The 19,842-nt window shown below is 37.2% G+C and overlaps 1 protein-coding gene across 23 annotated transcripts in view; it reads right to left on the reverse strand.

Annotated features, from left to right (window-relative positions):
- Positions 1–19,842, reverse strand: part of LOC129732737 (GAS2-like protein pickled eggs) — a 1,144,034-nt gene that overhangs the window by 62,150 nt on the left and 1,062,042 nt on the right. The window lies entirely within an intron of this gene.

Here is a 19,842-nt window from a genome sequence, read left to right on the forward strand (position 1 = left end):
GTAACGCTAGGTTGTACACTTTTTCTATTCGACGGTCGCTGGCGATTGGCAATTTCACTTCGAATTTTGATAAATTCTGCTCGTTTTGGACAGGAACGGCGTAGCATGCTCTTTGTCACAGTTGAGACACTTGATTTGTTCGGCTTCCTCAACAAGACAATTCACTGTTCGATGCGGACCTGCACATTTCATGCAGCGACTCTTGATGTGGCAATTCTTGGTGCCATGTCCATAGTTCAAGCAGTTGGAACACTGCGTGACATCACGATGAATCGGTTTGTATCGCTCCCATTGCACGATGATATTGAATAGGGCGGTGATTGTTTTCACTGTGCTTAGTGTAGTTGACCCCCTGGTCAGGTGGATCAGGTATAACTGATCACGATACTTGATGGCTTTGTTGTGTCTTATCATTTTGTAAACTGCTTCCACTTCTAGGCCGCAAGCGACAAGCTCCGTTTTTAACTCGTCCAGTTCCATTTCTGGTAAACCACGCAGTACAACTTTGAATGGTTTTGTAGCTGCAATATCGTGAGTGAAATACTCCGCTTTTGTTTGCTTCAGGTAAGCCTCTACTGCCCTGTAATGTGGGGTGGATGGAACGACGATTTTGTAGCCGTCCGTGCATAGCCTCAGGGTAGCTACCAGCCCTTTGCTGATAAGCTCATTGAAGTGTTGCCTAAGTCTAGGCGGGAAACCTTTTACGTAGAAAGGCGGCATTTTCTCCGTTTTCTTTTCCGTTTTCTCGGTAGTTTGGTCAGCCAGCGATGCAAACTTGTTAGCAGCTAGTATCTTCTTGGCGATTCCATCATCCTTTTCAGCTGGGTCTCGAGGACGCTTATTGCTTTGCTCCTTACTGGAATCATGAGCGGCTTCGACTAAAATAGGCTCTTATATAGGGATGAAAATAGGAATGAATTATTTTTCGTACGTGGTGGAATGATATAACATGAAAAAAAGTGTGACTTCATTCTGGCTCAGAGCGATCATTTGATAAGCTCCACCTCTTGTTTCAGTTTCTAAAGTTTTTCCTCAGTTTCGTTGCACGGATGTACAAAAATGATTTCTTGTGGACATTCTGTCGAGCCGGACCGATAGCACTCTCATTGAAGCAACAAAATAACATGTTTTGTGTCGTATTGCGCAGCTTGATTGAATTGATTGTTTGTCTTCTACAAGACGTTACCCCTTTGTTAATGAAGAGTTGTGAATTTTTTAAAACAGACTCAGCATCGTGAGCAGAACGTGCTGACTGCTGCAGCAGCATTAAACCTCAGTTGCAGTTTATTGATAACCATTCAATATGCTCTCCGAAATACATTTAGTAGCTTTGAAAAAGGCCGATTGCTGCAATTGCAATTTTCATTCAATTATTGCATAAATGCTTCATAGTCAGATAGCGTGCAATATCCGCTCTGACATAATAATTGTTTCGAATGTTGTGGAATGATATAACTTGAAAAATATGTGTGACTTAATCATTTCCAGTTATACAATACTACAACGTTCGAAAAAAAATACATCTCTTCATTCTGGCTCAGAGCGATCATTTGATAAGCTCCACCTCTTTTTTCAGTTTCTAAAGTTTTTCCTCAGTTTCGTAGCACGGATGTTCATAAATGATTTCTTGTGGACATTCTGTCGAGCCGGACCGATAGCACTCTCATTGAAGCAACAAAATAACATGTTTTGTATCGTGTTGCGCAGCTTGTTTGAAGAAAATGTTCCCGTCCCCGTGTCGTATGAAAGCAGATTATTGCGTGTTTGACATTGCAGATGGTAGACATGAGTATGAAGGTTAAAATTCTGCTGAGGTATCAAAATATAACCGTTTTTATTAGAGACGCAAGAGCGTAAGTGCTGCAATTCTGTTATCTGCTGCCATCCAGTACAAGAACAAGTATAAATTATAACCGGTTCTTCTCAGGGCCACCAACACGTTCTTGAGGCAATGTTGAATCTTTCCTCGCTTGCAAATGCTGAAATTCGCGGTTTTCCGTCTGTTACACACGATGAAAAATTTCAACTATTTCAATCACATAGTTGAAGAGCACCAAAAGGTGCTATTATATTTCACAACAGTAACAACACTGGCAAGTTTGATCAATTATCATCATTCCGGATAACCATTCGCCGATGATTCTAGATCTCCCGTTCTCTCCCGGCTTTTCTTTCTTATTCACGATCAGCAACCAACGTCCGTGTGGTATCGGCACAATCATGGAATGAATTATACATAAAACACAAAGCGCGAATTCTTAGTCAACTAGGTATATTCTGTCGACCTTGTTAGGGAAAGAAGCATTGTGCGACCAATCAAAGGTTGACATTTGCGTTTCGACAAGGCTTGACAATTTTCAAAAGTACAATCGTTCGAACAATCAGCTTACAACTTTCTGCATTTGGACGGGTGCTTGGTTGATTTTCCAATCGATTGCTGCAAAAATAACGAAAATCGGTTGAAAACTGACTGAGCTTAAAACGGTTGAAATGGACAATTTTTGTGACGCTCTCGATGTTTTTGGTTTTTGAAATTGGATCCCTGTAATGAAATTGGTCCCCTGTATATGTTGCCGTAAGACGTAATTCTACGTCAAAAATTTTTTTTGATCAAGAACTAAAATTTTAATTGCAAAACGGGATTTGAGACGAAAATTTACATGAAAAAAGATCCTTGATATCTTATCGAGGAGCTGAGATATTGGCATTTTTATATGTGATGGAAAACTGTGCATCTCAAAAATATATTTTATAACTGTTTTATTTTAGGAGATAAAAAATAACAATGTTCAGAGAACAAATGCGTTTTTGGATGCCTGATAACTTAGTGAAAGGTTTAAAAATTTCAAAGTTAGAACGAAAATTGTGATTTTTAGTGCCTTCTAATAGAAAACTCAATGTTGCACGTAATATGTAAAAGATAGAAACATGATGTCTTCGGCAAAGTTTCTTGTTTTAAAATAACCTAAACCTTACGTCTATCTTATTTTGATTAAAAACTAAATTTTTTATCTCACTCATTGGTGGATTGATCACCCATCTTTCTACATTCTAAGATGCATTTTTGAATATCCTGAAACTTCTCTGAACATACCTTATGGCTATAATCAACATTTGAATCACTATTTAGGAAATTATACGCACAAACGGCAAAATAAAACACTCTGCAATGGAGATATTGAGCTTTAATGGCATTTTTGAGAAAATAGTTTTCAATCACATGTAAAAACGCCAATATCTCAGCCCACCGATAAGATATCAAGGATCTCTGTTCATGTAAATTTTCGTCTTGAATCCCGCTTTGCAATGAAAATTTCAGTTCTTGATCAAAAAATTTTTTTATATGTGCTTTGAAGGGTTCTATCTAAAAATTATGAAGAAAATTCACTTTTTTGTGATGTTCAATGGGCTCTGTGAGTCAAATAATTGAATGCGATTTTGAATCAAACCGTGTAAAATATTCAAAAACAACCCCACAAACATAAAAAATATATGGGAAAATGTAGGAATCGATCAGATTTGAAAAAGTGCAAAAGGGTAGTTTTGTAGCTTGAAAAAGTAATTTTTTCATAAATCACGTTTTGGCAACCTGAAAACGATTTTTTAGAAAGTCGCAATGTTCTACAACAATGCTATACATAACATTATCTTACAACTTAGAATATCGCAATGTTCTACAACAATGCTATACATGATTATCTTTCAACTTAGGGCTGAGCACCTTGACTTTTTCAACTTCGATTTTTTTCGGGATACCCTAGTGTATAGTCGACAGGTTGCGGATAAAATCCTAGAGATAAAGTTTGGACGACTGTCACTGAAAAGTTCCAATCGAACTGTCAAAACTCGTTCCAATCGAACATAAGAATGTTTGACATGTCAAGTTTGTCTTAGTAGATGGGAAGTATTGTGATTTAGCAATAGCAAAATGCGAAAAAAGAGATGAAACTCGAATTAACAAAAAAAAACAAAACATGGAATTCCAAAAATCTTCACGATATTTTATTTTTGGTTATGGTTTATGGGTATTTTATGGTTACAAAAATCATAACGCCATAGACCTCCTTTCTATTGTAGCTGATCTTTTGCTTCTGATTAATTTTAAATTTTTGTTTTTCCTCACTGTTGACAACTGGATAAGATTATGAGTCACTACGGCTGTTGGTGATAGGAATTTTGAACGGACATTGGGTAGCTTGTTTGGAGTGAGCGTAATCAATCGACATATTATCCGGTGTCTCACTGAACCACAAACTTATACACAGGTCCCGGTAACTTTTAGCCCTTTTTCATTCTCCGACGCGAAGCATAAATCATCGTGATCAAAGTGGAACTGCAAAACTTTTTTTTTATTCGGATTGATATTTTCAAAACGCCAAACTTACGCTACAAAGACGTGTCGTTTTTGTTATTAAAAAATCCTCCGGTAATTCACAAAACTCAAGCCATTCTCGGCGATGATTTTTATTGGTGGGGAATCAAAAACAGCTTATGTTTTCAAAATTTCGTGATGTTCGATTTGAACAAAATAGAAAACAGCAGTTCATTTTTTCACTGCTATATGTAGCAAAACAAACTGAAACAAAAAACTATGAAACTGAAAAAACGAGATAGTCATGTAATGACTTTTATTTTTTGCAATGTTGCTAGTTCTTTGAAATTTTAAAATGGCTGCCAGATCGACGAAAATTCAGTCGGCCAAACTTTAACTCTAGGCCTTTAGTTGCGGACGGGTGCAGACTGATTAATAGTCAAACACAACCTACCATTGTCGACTAAATGTTTACATGTTATCCGGTACTGTCAAAATTTTCTCAACATGAATCTCGATCTACCAACGTGGTTGCTCTCTCCAGCAAAGAACGGAGCAAAAAAGGGAATTTCGGTAAGTATAACTGATTAATATTTTGTTTTTCTATTGTTTTTGTAGGGTTGAACGAATAAAGGACCCAAAACAACTACCGAAAAATTGGATGGATGGAGCAATGACGGCAAGCTGAGCTTAGAGGTAGATCGAATTTCAACCAAGAATACACGATGATGGCAGTGCGGGTGTTGTTTTTTTTTAACACAGAAGCATACTCGCAAAGTAACAAAGTCAACTGGGTTTCAAATGTACCGCTGGCCAAACTCCGAGACTTTTTCCGGCCAAATCTTGTAACTCATAAGAGAAAGAGCCTAGCTTTGCCTTCACCCGGCACGGTAGATACTGTGGCCCGTACTTCGCGTTGTAATTATTCGCTGCGCTGGACGGTTTCATATTTTTACGATACACCAACTGTCCTTCAACGAACGATTTCGCAAACCGGCGGCTACGTAAATTGTACCGATGCTGAGATGATGCGTGTGTCTTAACAAGATTTTTGCGTACGGTCTCGAAGATGCGATTAAACATTTTCTCACGGCGTTCGTGCAGTTGCTCGGGAGTTAATTTATTGTTAGTGCGTTCTAGTTTGTGGTCGATTCCCGCTTCGAAAAATTCGCGTCCGTGTGTTATAAAAAACGGAGTGAAACTTGTCGAAGTATGCACCGAATATCTCAAATACCAATATAGTTCACTTACGTGAAATTATGAAGACAAATTGAAAATGACAGAAGCGTTAGTCACCTTTTCGACCGCTAGGTGCGCTACTTCTGATTTTGTTCTACACGACATGCGAAAAATAGTAACTTTTGACAATAATATTACCCTAATGGGTACACTGAAAAAAATGCACATTTTATTGTGAAGTGGACTATTTTTTTGAGGCAATCCATGGGTGGTGTTCCACGGTTTGTACGTTTGTCGACCTCCGACAATATTTTGAGTTGTAAAATGGCGACTTCCAGTGATTGGAAAAGACGAAAATGACCAAATACCGCCTAATATGGATGTTTCTTTGACTAGAATGACGCTCAGAGGCCAGAAATTGTCTCTGAATACCATTTTGAAATCCAAGATGGTGACTTCCGGTTTCTGAGAAACAGTGAGATATGACCAAATACCACCCAATATGGGTATTTCCGAAATCCTGATGATGCACTGAAATCACAAATCGACCTCAGGCAACATTTTTAGTTGTAAAATGGAGACTTTTGGTGACTGGAAAACTGCCGAAAATGACCCAAAAACAACTAAATATGGGTGTTTCTTTAACCAGAATGATGCTCAGAGGCCAGAAATTGTCTCCAAATGCCGTTTTGAAATCCAATATGGCGACTTCCGGTTTCCAAACAACAGTGGCAAAAGACCAAATAACACTCATTATGGGTATTTCCGGGATTGTTATGATGCACTGAAGCTACAAATCGACCTCAGACAACATTATGTATTGTAAAATGACGACTTCCGGTGAATGGGAAACTGCCGAAAATGACCAAATACTACCCAATATGGGTATTTCTTCAACCGGCCGATTTCCATCCAATATGAGATGCTTCGATACCAGAATGATACACAGGAGCTAGACTCGACCACAGACACCATTTTGAATTCTAAGATGGTGACTTCCGGTTTCTGTAAAACAGCCGAAAATGACTGAATAACACCTATTATTGGTGTTTCTTAAACCAGAATAACGCTCAGGGGCCAGAAATTGTCTCCGAATGCCATTTTAAAATCCAGGGTGGTGACTTCCGGTTTCTGGAAAATAGCTTAAAGGGACCAAATACCACCCAATATGAGAGTTACTTCAACCAGAATGATGCATGGAGCTAAAAATTGACCTCAGACACCATTTTGAATTGTAAGATGGCAACTTCTGGTAAACAGCCGAATACTACTGCATATGAATATTTCAGTAATCAAAATAATGTATAGAAGCCAAGCATTGACCCTGGACACCATTTTGAATTCGAAGATGACCACTTTTAGTTTCTGGAAAACAACGAAAATAACTGAATACCACCCAATATGAGTGTTTTCGGAATAGAAGTGATTTACTAAAGGCAAAAGTCGAGGATGTTGTCATTCCGATAAAACCAATAATTTCAAACGATATAAACAAATCGCAAGAAATCAATAAATTTGGAATGTTGAAAATTGTTAAATTGAACACAAAAATGGGCGGGACGAAGTCTGCCGGGTCAGCTAGTAAATACATAAATATGCTGGTTAAAGCAAAGATGCAAGTGATGAACACGAAGATTAGTACTCGAGAGCAAAAAATTCGGAGGGATAAAAAAAAACAAAAAATACTTTCAAAACGAAGAAAACTAAACATTAAATAATAGTTTTTGCACAACATCACTAATGATGTTTGTTTTTTTGAATATCTTTTATATATAATATAATAAAGCTTTTAAACCAATTACAACATTATATGTATCCATACTTAAACTGTTAAATTGATAGAGCATTCAAGTGTTATCTAAGCTAAAAGTTGCACAACAACCATATACGACTATTGACAACCATTGTGTGATTTCTCCTTTTATCTTTTCCACGAGGTAATTGAAACATTCATTTAATTGTACACTTCGTGGCCTGATTATTGAGCTTGAGCTTGACGGCCGCACATTTCGTAGTTGCTTCCCGTGATGGATATGAGCTAGTGAAGTTACACAGGGAACCACGTCTATAGCAACTTGGGATTAGTTTACCATTTACACGTCGTGGCCTGATTATTTGAATATTTCTTCTTCGTGCCTCGATAAGCTACATGAGCAAGATCGCACCAAATGACCTATGGTCGAATATCGACCATTTTTGATTTGAATGAAACTTTGCACACGTATTTGGCTTAGCAAACTGAGCATTTTTCACAGGTGGAGAGATTTTTTACACCCATGAGTTACATTCTAAAAGGGCGTATGCCTTTTGGCATAGGTTTTATTCGAAGCATTGTAGCCCAGAAACCGTTGGTGGTGAGCATGAGCATGAGCATGATTGACCGCCCGCGGTTGCTACTCCGTTATTGCCAGATCAGCTGTAATTACACAGAGAACCAACGGATGATGCTTGGGACCAACATGCATCCTCAATGTGTAAAAACTGGTGACCTTAATCTTTGTATTAGGCAATACCAGCGCCGGCCGCATCCGAATGCAGGTCAAAGAAGGAATTTGTATAGGAAAATGTTGACGTGATACTCGCTTAATGGAAGCCGAGAACACCTCTGCACTTCCACGAGAAATCACTGGGATGTTGGAGAAAAAGCAAGGTACACAGCAGGGTTCGTTTTGGTAAACGATGCGCTAGTTTCGGGTGTCGGGTTCTTTAGAAAAAGTATCGCGCGAACAAGTTCATTATATCCGCCACGATATTCATAATGCGATTCGAACTTATTCAGTTTGACAATGTAACACCGCAACAATAAATCGTACGCGAGAATACTAGACCTTTGATCAAATTGGGACAACTTCAAATGATATGGTATCTCCTCGTAAGGTGATCCTCCTTTCCTCTTTACACCGAAATCAAGGGCGCGTTGTTGATCTATCTTTAGATAATACGACCTTATGAATGTATCGACGCGGAGTCCAGGGGTTCGTTCAACCGGACATTTCTACCTAACAAATCGACCAACGACGTTTCTCGTATACACTTTGTCTGCTCTAAAAAAACGATACGATCCCGCGAAAAACACACCTGAAAAACAGAATATAACAATGATGCGCGCTTATTACGAAAACGAACCATGAGTATATTTCTTGCCAAACGGTCCGCGATGTAGCCTTTGCTACTCGTAGCCATCAGCTATTTGTCAATCCCGAGTACTTTCGAAGAAACGACTGCACGTCGGTCGACGCGATTCTTTAGAGGGTATACATTGTGTTTTCGTGAATCGCGATATTTATCGACCGGACGAAATCTTCGGTTAAACAGTCACAGTGAGACATGAACAAGTATCTGAGTATAGCCCTCGAAATCACTATATTCTAAAAACGTTCATATAAGTAAAATGCTCCCGAGCCGGAAACGCAGTTTACATCGAAGCACTATGCACGACCGCTCTATTCCCTCCTACCGACGCAGAAACTCGGGGACACGACTTTTCACGCCGATTCTATCTTAGTTGTCGATGCGAATGTTGCCTATGAAATAAAAAAAATGGCAAAGTTTCATGCATGCAAAGCCTTAATAATTTAAAAATGCAAATTTCCATATTGACCAATATATGGTCTTGAGTTTGTTAACAAAATGCCGACCTAGTCATGTTTGGAACATTGTATACAAAACATAAACAGCCCAAAAGCTAGAAAAATCGGAAAAGTGAAGCATAAGATTTCATGTATTATCACTGCACCATATTCCCAGCTTCCATAAACCACACCATTGCTCTCGAGGTGAGAACATGTTTGCTAATAAAACCCTACTTGAAGCCTGACCGTGCAAAACCGTGGTAGATGACGGATTCAAAGTATACTATGCGTCATATTGGCTCATTACTAAGTTGAGTTACCCATTACCTTATAATGGGTGTGATACTGTTGGAAAGATAGAAAAATGGCAAAGCTTGGTGCATCTAAAACATTAAGTGCAAACATCAGGTGTAGATGTACATACTAATCAAAAGTCTTGAAATTATTGACAGGACCAAACCAATCATGATTATTTCAGGCTGACTTAATAATCCTCGAAAGTCAAACTCGACTCCATTGAATTTTCTATTACCTGTCATGCGTGAGTCAGTGCGTTTAAAAATTCATGGTACACGACACATCAGTAAACACAACTTAATTAATCTATTCTACCATAATTTCTAATAAACAACACTATTACACAAAACCACACGAAAAAAGTCTCAAGAAAAACACCTTAATTGCACTCTGTTTTCTATTTGGACAATCGAAACTGTAACAGTTAAACATTCAAAACGGCCACAATCAAAACGGCACGCTACGTCGTTACTCAAACTGGCAACTACGTGGTATCCGGTGGATCATCACATGATGTAAACCATATTCGAACGCGGACCAATTAGGAAAAAAAAAATTAAATTCCAAAAGCGAATCGTGTATGTCGTATCGAGCCCGTTGATAAGTTAACCTACCTCACCTGACGATTCTCATTGCTTTTACTTGTGGGAGAAAAAAGTAAAACATTTCAAGACTCATCGCGCAAACAAAAAAAAACCCTACTCGCAGCCGAAAAGCTACCACACCTCGTGCACCCAACAGATCACACATTCACGCTTCTGCCAAAGTCCAAAGCCCGCTAAAAACCACTACACACATAGCCTTACATTCATGAAATGTTTGATACAAAAAACATATACTCATCTGTTTTAGTTTGGTTATGCCTATGCCAGCGAAACAAACGCCGACTAGCACAGCGCAACGCTATTCTCTCCGCTCTCCAGGAAGTGCCGTTCTCTTCGTTCACACCACCATATGCACTCCATTATCGCACGTTATAATGAACCGCTTGTTAGCGCGACGCACGAAGTAGGCACTCACACTCACGCAACCTAACTGGCCTAACATATTTCAATTTGATTTCGTGGATAAATTATAACTTCCACGCATAGAACACTGTGTTTTTCACAAAACCTCCACTTTTTCACTTAAACAAAGCATCACAGATCACAACTGTACACTTTTTAGCAAGTTTGTCCCCTCATTTCACTTATAAATCAATAACTTTAACGGATTGCTTTCGGGGCACGTATTATCGGTTAGTCGTGTTGCCAGCTCCTCTGTAGCCCAGAAACCGTTGGTGGTATAGAAAAACTGTCTGAGAATGAGTTGTAGGGAATTAAAAATGCACCATAAAAAAATATCCACTGTACAAAAAAAAATTTTTTTGACCAAAAAAATTGAAAATAAACATTAAATTTCAATTTTTCAAAAAACAGAGTTGAATTTTTTTTTATTTTTTTTTTCAAAGAAACTTGATGTTGATACGCAACTTTTAAAAAAAAGTCCAGGATGGAGAAATGAAAAATATTTTTTTTTAATGGTAGATTAATTTTTTTATAAAAATTCCAATTTAAACGTTTTTCAAAATATTTGTATTCTGATGATTTTAAAAGATGCAGAGAGTCATTTTAAATCAAAAAGCACTTGGTAGTAAACATTCTAAAGGCATCGGTTTTCGAATTATTTTAAATTTAAGCTCGGAAAATTATTAATATTTCGGAAAATACACGTTTTTCTTAATTTGTCCATGGTTCTCCAGCAAAAAACATACGTTCATTGGAATGCTTGATCAAAAATATACAATTCATTCTTTGACAACAAAACGATTGGATAAATAACTCAAGCGCTAAACCTTAGCCTACCTACACGTTCCCTCTTGCCGAATGTTTCATAAAAAAATATGTTTGTCGTGCAACACTACCTACTTGTTTACTAATAATAACTGTTTGTAAAGTACGCAACCAATAACTACTGGATTACCTATAATATCTGTTTTCGTATATAAATACGATTGCACTACTCCAGATGTGTTAGTAACAGTTTGCATTTTGTGAAGATGAATAAAGTGAAAATGGAATACACCAAGCCCAAATGCTGTAAACCCTTTCCTGATCATCGGTGCTCATCAAGCTTACGCAAATTAAACGAAAACGTTATTGCAAAATTAAAAATATTGAACAGTCAACAGTCAACGTCTTTATCAATTTGTGATTCGTGTAGTGATAGTCAAGCCACCATTCATCCCTTCGTTGTTTACTATTCAGAATCTGGAACACTTAAGAACATCAGCTTCATCATAATATCGGAAGTACTCCATCATGATATTGTTGCGGTTCAGGTGTTCATTGCCAAATTAATGAGTTTTTTTGAAAACAACAATAGAGTTGAAAAAAGCGATATTAATGTCTGATGGAGCTGCCTCACAATATAAAAATAGAAAAAACTTTGCAACAAAATATAACGTCGATGCAGAGTGGCATTTTTTTGCGACTTCTCATGGTAAAGGCCCATGCGATGCAATTGGTGGCATATTAAAACGAATGGCAGGAAATGCAAGTTTAGCTAAAGAACATGAACATCCCATTACAAGCGCAAAAGAATTGTATGGTTGGTCTAATCAGGAAAGTTATAAAAATTCATCAAAAATGTCATTTAGTTGGGTATCATATGAAGAATATGAACAAGGAGTAACAGAATGGAGCAATATTTTCAAAAAATCTATAATAATAGCTGCCACACAAAAGTATTACTCTTTTGTTCCGATTTCAGAAAATAAGATACAAACGAAGCTGTTTTCAAAAGATGACGAATCATTTACTTATGATGTATATAAAATATAAGGTGAAACTAGTTCTGTAAAGTATCTATGTCATAAAAAAATATGTTCCTAAGATAATAAAACTCGAAAATAAATATTTGATTTTCATATATATATTTATATCACATAGAACATTTAACTCTTTTCTTGAGAACCGTTGGGAACCCAATCGTTTTGTTGTCAAAGAATGGATTGTATATTTTTGATCAAGCATTCCAATGAACGTATGGTTTTTGCTGAAGAACCATGAACAAATTGAGAAAAACGTGTATTTTCCGAAATAATTATAATTTTTCGAGCTTAAATTAGAAATAACTCGAAAACCAATGCCTTTAGAATGCTTACTACCAAGAGCTTTTAGATTCAAAATGACTCTCTGCATCTTTAAAAATTATCAGAATACAAATATTTTGAAAAATTTTTGAATTAGAATTTTCATAAAAAAATTAATCTACCCAAAAAAATTATTTTTCATTTCTCCATCCTGGACTTTTTTTTAAAAGTTGCGTATTAACATCAAGTTTCTTTGAAAAAAAAAAAATTCAACTCTTTTGTTTTAAATTGAAATTTAATGTTTATTTTTAATTTTTTTTGGTCAAACAAATTTTTTTTGTACAGTGGATGATGATGATGATGATTTTATGTTGCATTTTCGATTCGCTACAACTCATTCTCAGACAGTTTTTCTATACAACCAACGGTTTCTGGGCTACAATGCTTCGGATAAAACCTATGCCAAAAGGCATATGCCCTTTTAGAATGTAACTCATGGGTGTCAAAAATCTCTCCACCTGTGAAAAATGCTCAGTTTGATAAGCCAAATACGTGTGCAAAGTTTCATTCAAATCAAAAATGGTCGATTGAATTTTCGCGTATTTCCAGGCGATTTGAAATGATTTTGCTCACATCTATTATACAGTGATCACCCGATTATATCACACCCTGATGATTTTTGGCGTGATAATATAGGGAAAGTGATAAAATCGGGAAATTTTTAAAATATTATTTTTTTTATTGAAGATGTTAAATCAGCGATTTTAATTTTTTTTTGGAAAATTTATCTGTACAAACATATGAAAAAGCTGTAGTTGTTTTTTTTTATAAATCGATATATCTGAATGATGAAAAAAGAAAGAGAAAAGTTGTCAAGGGATGAATTTGATTAAACTGGCTGAGCTTTTTTTAAAAATATTTAAAAAATTCAAGTTGAGATCCTGTACTGAAAAAAAATTCAAAAACAAGAAGTGACTATAAGGAATGGATTATCACAATTTTTAAAAAAAAATTTTTAGATAGATAATTCAGTTGCCCAAAACTTTTCTGAACAAACCTAATAAAAATAAAAAACCTAAAAAAATCGATGTAAAGTTGCAAATAAATTACAATTAAGTTTTTTATTCGTTCATGTTTTTGTTTGACTTGGTAAAATGAATTACTTGCTTTTTTTTGTAGCGCAGTGTCATCAGCAAATTATTAGATGTTCTCACAACACTAAACTTTGCCGAAGACAGCATGCTGATATCTCTCACATATTGCAACCAGAAAAATCTTAAAATGTAAATCACGATTTTCAATGCCTTCTCATAGAAAATTTTATGTTGCTTGCAATATGTAAGAGATAGAAACATGATGTCTTCTGTAAAGTTTCTTGTTTTGAGATCACCTAATACTTTGCCTAAGACACCAAGCGTCTATCTTTATCTAATGAAAAAGTAAATATTCTATCTCACTTTTAGGAGGATTGATCACCCAGCTATCTACATCAAAAGATGCGTTTTCAAATATTTTGAAACTTCTCCGAACATATTATACGGTTAGAATTAACATTTGTATCACTATTCAATTGTTCGCACAAAAACAGCAAAATGTAACATTGTGCATCGGTTGAATTTTTAATGTAAACTACATCCAGAATGATACACAGAATTATGAAAATATCTTAAATATTGAAGCGTAATAGAAAATCAGTTCACCCTGACATTTTTTTAATGAAATATTTTATGATGATAAAATCGGGTGAAAAATGTGATAAAATCGGGGGCAGATAAAATCGGGTACTGATATAATCGGGTGATTACTGTATTATCAATATTTAACTCCCGGAAAGGCGTTAGTTTTACATACAAACAATATACGCACGCAATCTACTACATATTTTTTTCTGTGAAAGTATGAAATTGAGTCAATTAAAGCTAAAATTGAGTAAATTCAGTTTCGTGTGTGAGAATGTCACACGCTCACAGAAATTCAACAACGATGCACAGTGATACAGTAAAGCAATGTAGGCGGACATGAGTTTTTCGATGCGATTTTGTGGTTTTAGAGTAAATTTTGTTTTTAAGAACTTGTTTCTTATATTTAGTCTATTTTTTTTATGTGCAAATGAAAATTAGGGTGGTCCTGAAATCGACTAAAAAAAAACCAACTTTTTTATTTGCAGAAATAAATGTATACATTCATCGGCAGAGTTGTAGATCAACTAATTTAAAGCAACTTTCGGTATTTCTTCACAATATTTATACAATATTTGTTGTTTCAAATGATACCAAAAAATATTATTAATATTTGCCCTAAACGGAGACATCAATGTTTTAAAAGAGCCTATTTTAAAATAGTGAAAACTCTTCATCTGTACAATATATCGACAATGTTTCGTCGTCAAAATTGGCGTATTTTTTATTAAAGTTACCGAAGAAAACTTTGTTTTTAAATTTGAATTGAGAAAATAGAGCGAAAAGACTATTTTTGGAAACCGAATTTAATGTCTACAAAAAAGTTTTTTTACAAATTTATTTAGAATTAGTTGATCTACAAGTTTGCCAAAGAATGTTTACAATTATTTATGTAAATAAAAACAAGTTAGTTTGTTTTTATTTCGTTGATTTAAGGACCACCCTAATTTTCATTTTCACATAAATAGAGGACTATGTATAAGAAACAACTTTTTATAAAAACTATGGCTTTAAACCGCAAACCAAAATCGTAACGAAAAGCCTAAATTGCCTGTGCAATGCCACTGTGCAATGAGTTTAGTTACCCTTTTCACCACAAGAGGGGGTGTTCCCTGTCTGTCTTCACGGAAATATATGGGAAATTCGAGAGTGAACTATATTGTAATTTTAAGATATTTGTATGCACACTATTGTTAAGTGCCATCTCGATTTCGGAGACTCGCGTATCCCCCATGGTCTTCTTTCACATAGGTGCGAATAGCTGCGTTGATTGTACGGTTTACGCGCTCCACAGGGTTGGCCTGGGAGTGATACCGTGTGTTCAACCAATGCGTGATTTGGAACCGATCTAGCAAATTTTTGAACTCCTTGGACACAAAGCTACTACCGTTGTCCGAGATTATAATCTCCGGGACGGAATTACGAAGGAACCACTGGTCTTTTAAGACCGTGCACATCGGTGCACTGCTGACATTTTTAGTGGGGTGGATCATCACCCACTTGGAAAAATAATCGCAGACAACAAACAAGTGTTGATTACCGCGACTACTGCGAGGTAAAGGAACCGACAAAATCCACCGAAATTATCTGCCAGGGTCGAGTAGCAATTTTCATCTTTCCCATTTCTGGCACTACGGGGACAGAAGTGGCCTTAACTTCCTTGCATATACCGCACTGTTGGACGTATTAACGTACTCGTTAGCCAATAATACCGCTGTCGGATCAGCGCTACAGTCGGTAACCACGGAGAGTCGGTAACCGCAGCGATACTTCGAGAAAGTGCATCTGGCACTATGTTTTCTTTGCCTTTGCGATGCCGTACAGTCATGTCGAATTGCTGTAAATTTAACGCCCACCGACTACACCTTAAACCTACCTTCCACTTTGTGGTCAACATATGTGTTAGTGCGGAGGAGTCCGTTATAAGGGTGAAATGATAACCTTCAGCGTACCCTCTAAAAGCATCAGTGGAGAGGATGGCCGCCAACGCTTCCTTTTCTGCGGCATGATAATTTTTTGTGGCGTCGTTAATTTAGGCGAATAGTAGGAAATAACGCGTTCTACTCCCTCATGTTCTTGTGTAAGCACTCCCGCAACTGCCACGTCGCTCGCATCCGTTTGGATTGTAAACTCCCGACTAAAATCCGGGCTGCCCAGGACGGGTGATAAGACCAGTAGTTATTTGATCACGCAAAATGCTTCCTCAGCAGCATTATTCCACTGGATGTTTTTAGTTTTGCTCTATAGGAGATCCGTCAGAGCAGCGGTCACACCGCTGAACCCGGGAATGAACCGTCGGAAGTAATTGGCCATTCCTAGGAATCTCCTTAGTTTTGTTATGGTATTAGGCCTTTCGTACTCTACGATCGGACGAATTGTCAGGATTAACACTAAGACTGTTAACACTCAGGAGATAACCTAGGAATGGGATTTCAGACACCCCGAACTTGGATTTATCCAGGTTTATGCTAAGATTTGCCTCTCTCAGCTGATGGGCAATCTCTTTGAGCAGACACAAATGTTGCTCGAAAGTTTCCGTGACTACGACAATATCGTCCAGATACACGAAAACGTGCGGTTCAAGTACGCCATGGCCAAGAACCTTGTCCATCAGTCTTGCTAAAGTAGCAGGGCTGTTAATCAGCCCAAAAGGCATTCGGGTGTATTGAAACAACCCTTTTCCTTGCATACTAAAGGCGGTATATTTCCGTGATTGCTTCTCTAAGGGCACCTGTAGGAAAGCTTCGGAGAGGTCTATCGTGGATAAATACCTCGCCTCCGGAAGCAGTCCCAGGATTCGCCCAGGATGGGGTAACAGGTACGCATCTCTAACGGTCCTTTCGTTGATCTTACGCGCATCAAGGCATAATCTAACTTTATTCGGTTTGATCACCGGTACACAGTTCAATGACCAATCCGAAGAGCTTCGTTCAATGATACCGAAATCAAGCAGACGGTTAAGTTCCACCGCGACAAGTTCTTGCGTCTTGGGGGACATTACATATGGGAATTGTCGCACAGGTGGTTTTTTCCACCTTTCTTCTAAAACTATTTTATGTTTTGCCCTCTTAGTCAGAGTTAACTCTCCCTCTCTAGCAGGCAGAAACATTTTTTTAACGTTTTCGATAGCAGCGATTCCTGTCTCGTTTAATATTGAAGCGGACGCCTGGTTTGATGTCTCGTCAATCGTAGTCAGTAGTGTTTCATTTAATTCCTTTTGTATAATCGGTTGAATTTTGAAACGGTTCCAAAAATCCATTCCACAGATACAATTGATGGAAAGGTTTTTGATCACTAAGGTAGGTATCATTTTAATGCTCCCTTTAAAATTAAACGGAAGTTGAGCTTGCCCTAGGATGTTAAGCGCGTGTAATGAATAGTCATAAATTTTTATGCGGTCGGTTGTCATTTCTGACAACCTTTCTGAAGTGTCAAGATGCGAAGCATCTTTCGCGGGTATCCAGAACGAAGGTAGATTACTCGCTTCAAGGTGAGTATGGTTTACGCGTCTGTACTTTGCGAACCGAGATTTTGGGTCGCGCGCGGACCGTTTTTTAAACAGTAGGGGCAATAATTTGTTGGGAAACCGTGAAGCTCACACAAGCTACAAAAGATATTGCGTTGCTGCCGGCACATAGCCATATGATGTCCGGCTCGGCCGCAATTAAAGCAGGTGTTACTACGTGTGCGGTTTTTCTTGCGATTTTACCGTTTGCTGAATATTTTTGGAGGAAGACTGATTAAATGATGATGATGGTCCCACCTCATACCCCTACATCGGTTTGAGCTGGACGATTTATCTATATGAGATATTTTTAAAAACATGAATTGTAACCAGTTGGCAAACATGAAGCGGAATACGTACCGAGTGGTTAGACACTATTACTGCTGGATGTGATATGTCCTTTGATTAACTGCACTACATCTGCTCGATTTTAATTACTTTTAATCTATCAGTTAAGTTGAAAAAATATTAAATCACTTAAACACTAAACCGAAACTTAAACAACGGGCATCACTTCTGCCTCGCGGAATAAAACTTAAGAGTTAACACCTAAACGAACCGCGGACTATCTATAACGACGTAGGCACCTGCCTCACGAGGGGTATCACTATAACGACGTCGGACTTCCTTGAAGTCCCAGCTTAAGTATTCGCCGCTACTCCGGTCACTCCGAATTTTCCCGCGGCGTCGTCTTCTCACGAGAGCGGGCCGCTCTTCCGTCTCTTTCCTCGCGAACGTGCCCGTGCACGGCTGATGCAATCGTTGTTGACTTTTTCGTAAATCCGCTCGGTTGCATGTTTTGATTAAACATCCGCGAATTGGAGTTTTTTGCTGTAAATATAAACTTAAAACATTCGAACTTGCGTTCGATTTAATAACTGAGGTATTGTTTTTGCCTCCATAATCAAAACAATACCTTCTTTGATTATGATCCACTTTTCATATTTTCATAACATGAGTGGTGGATGGAATTTCAAGTTTCAACACTTGCGATGTTGAAACAAATTGACAAGAGAAATGATTTCATCATCTTGTCCATGCATATTAATGACAAGTTTTTCCAAAGATGTTTTTTCCATTTAGGATTTTTCTTAATCCTTCTTTGGAAGAGAATGGAAATTAATTGTAACCGCCTAAAATCAGGTCGGCTCATAAAACCCCCACTGATCGAGTTTTTAATTAATGCAATTCATTAAAAACATGATGAAAGTATTTGGCATGGGTTACAAAAAAAAAAATTTGAAGGAACCTGATTTTTGGATAATTTGGAAATGAAAGATCTTTTGCCTCTGTACCCTACTACTCTATTCCCTAGCTACTACTGTTCTATCCATACTATTCCGTACTCCTTCTCCTTCTCCTTTCCTGAGAGCCGTCCGCCCCCTTTCGTTCGCTCCTCTATCCACTCCTGTCTATCCTCCTTCCTTGGTATTATCCGTCCCATTAACACGAAGAATATTTGTTGTTTCAGGATCTTTCTTGGTTGACCTAAGTCCTGAATTCTGTTGAGATATATCCTAGATGTTACAGCTTTTAATCTTTATGCTCGGATATAACACCGGTCATTTGTTGCACGTAGTCCTAAGACTTGATCTGGTGTTTCTCTACACTTATAATCCTGCCGATAAATTTGGGATTCTTCCTGTTCCCTGAAGACATAAACCCGTTTTCATCGATCCTGCTCTTCAGGTCTATCCCATTGCAAGTGGTGTAAAGTGTGTGTATATAATGACTTATCCGGCTTCTCCTAGCTGATAGAATAGTCTTATCTCCTTAAACATCTTTCTTGATTGATGATGAAAGACTGCTTTTCTCTTCCGTTTTATTCAACTGCTATATTAATTTCTGATTCAGTCAAATATATATTTACTGAATCCGTTCTAGATTCATCTCTCTCCATCCGTCTTTTATCTCCGCCGTCCGTTCGGTGAGTACTGATCCTTTTATCGTTCTCCTACTGTCTGACCCTAGTCTTAGTTCCTAACTTTATATCCCTATCTTTACGCTCTGAATATTTTAAATTGTATGTTACTTTACTTTTAATTTTAGTGTATTTTATTTATATTATAATAATTTTTTTTTTTTTTTTTTTTTTTTTTTTTTTTTTTTTTTTTTTTTTTTTTCTCTACTCTCTCCTATTGTCAACTTCTTCCCAATTTGATACCTTTTTCATGTTTTCCCATTTAAGCATATATGTCTTTAATATTTATTAATAATGAAAACAA

Source organism: Wyeomyia smithii, chromosome 3, assembly GCF_029784165.1.
Source record: "Wyeomyia smithii strain HCP4-BCI-WySm-NY-G18 chromosome 3, ASM2978416v1, whole genome shotgun sequence".
Classification (NCBI taxonomy): Eukaryota; Metazoa; Arthropoda; class Insecta; order Diptera; family Culicidae; genus Wyeomyia; species Wyeomyia smithii.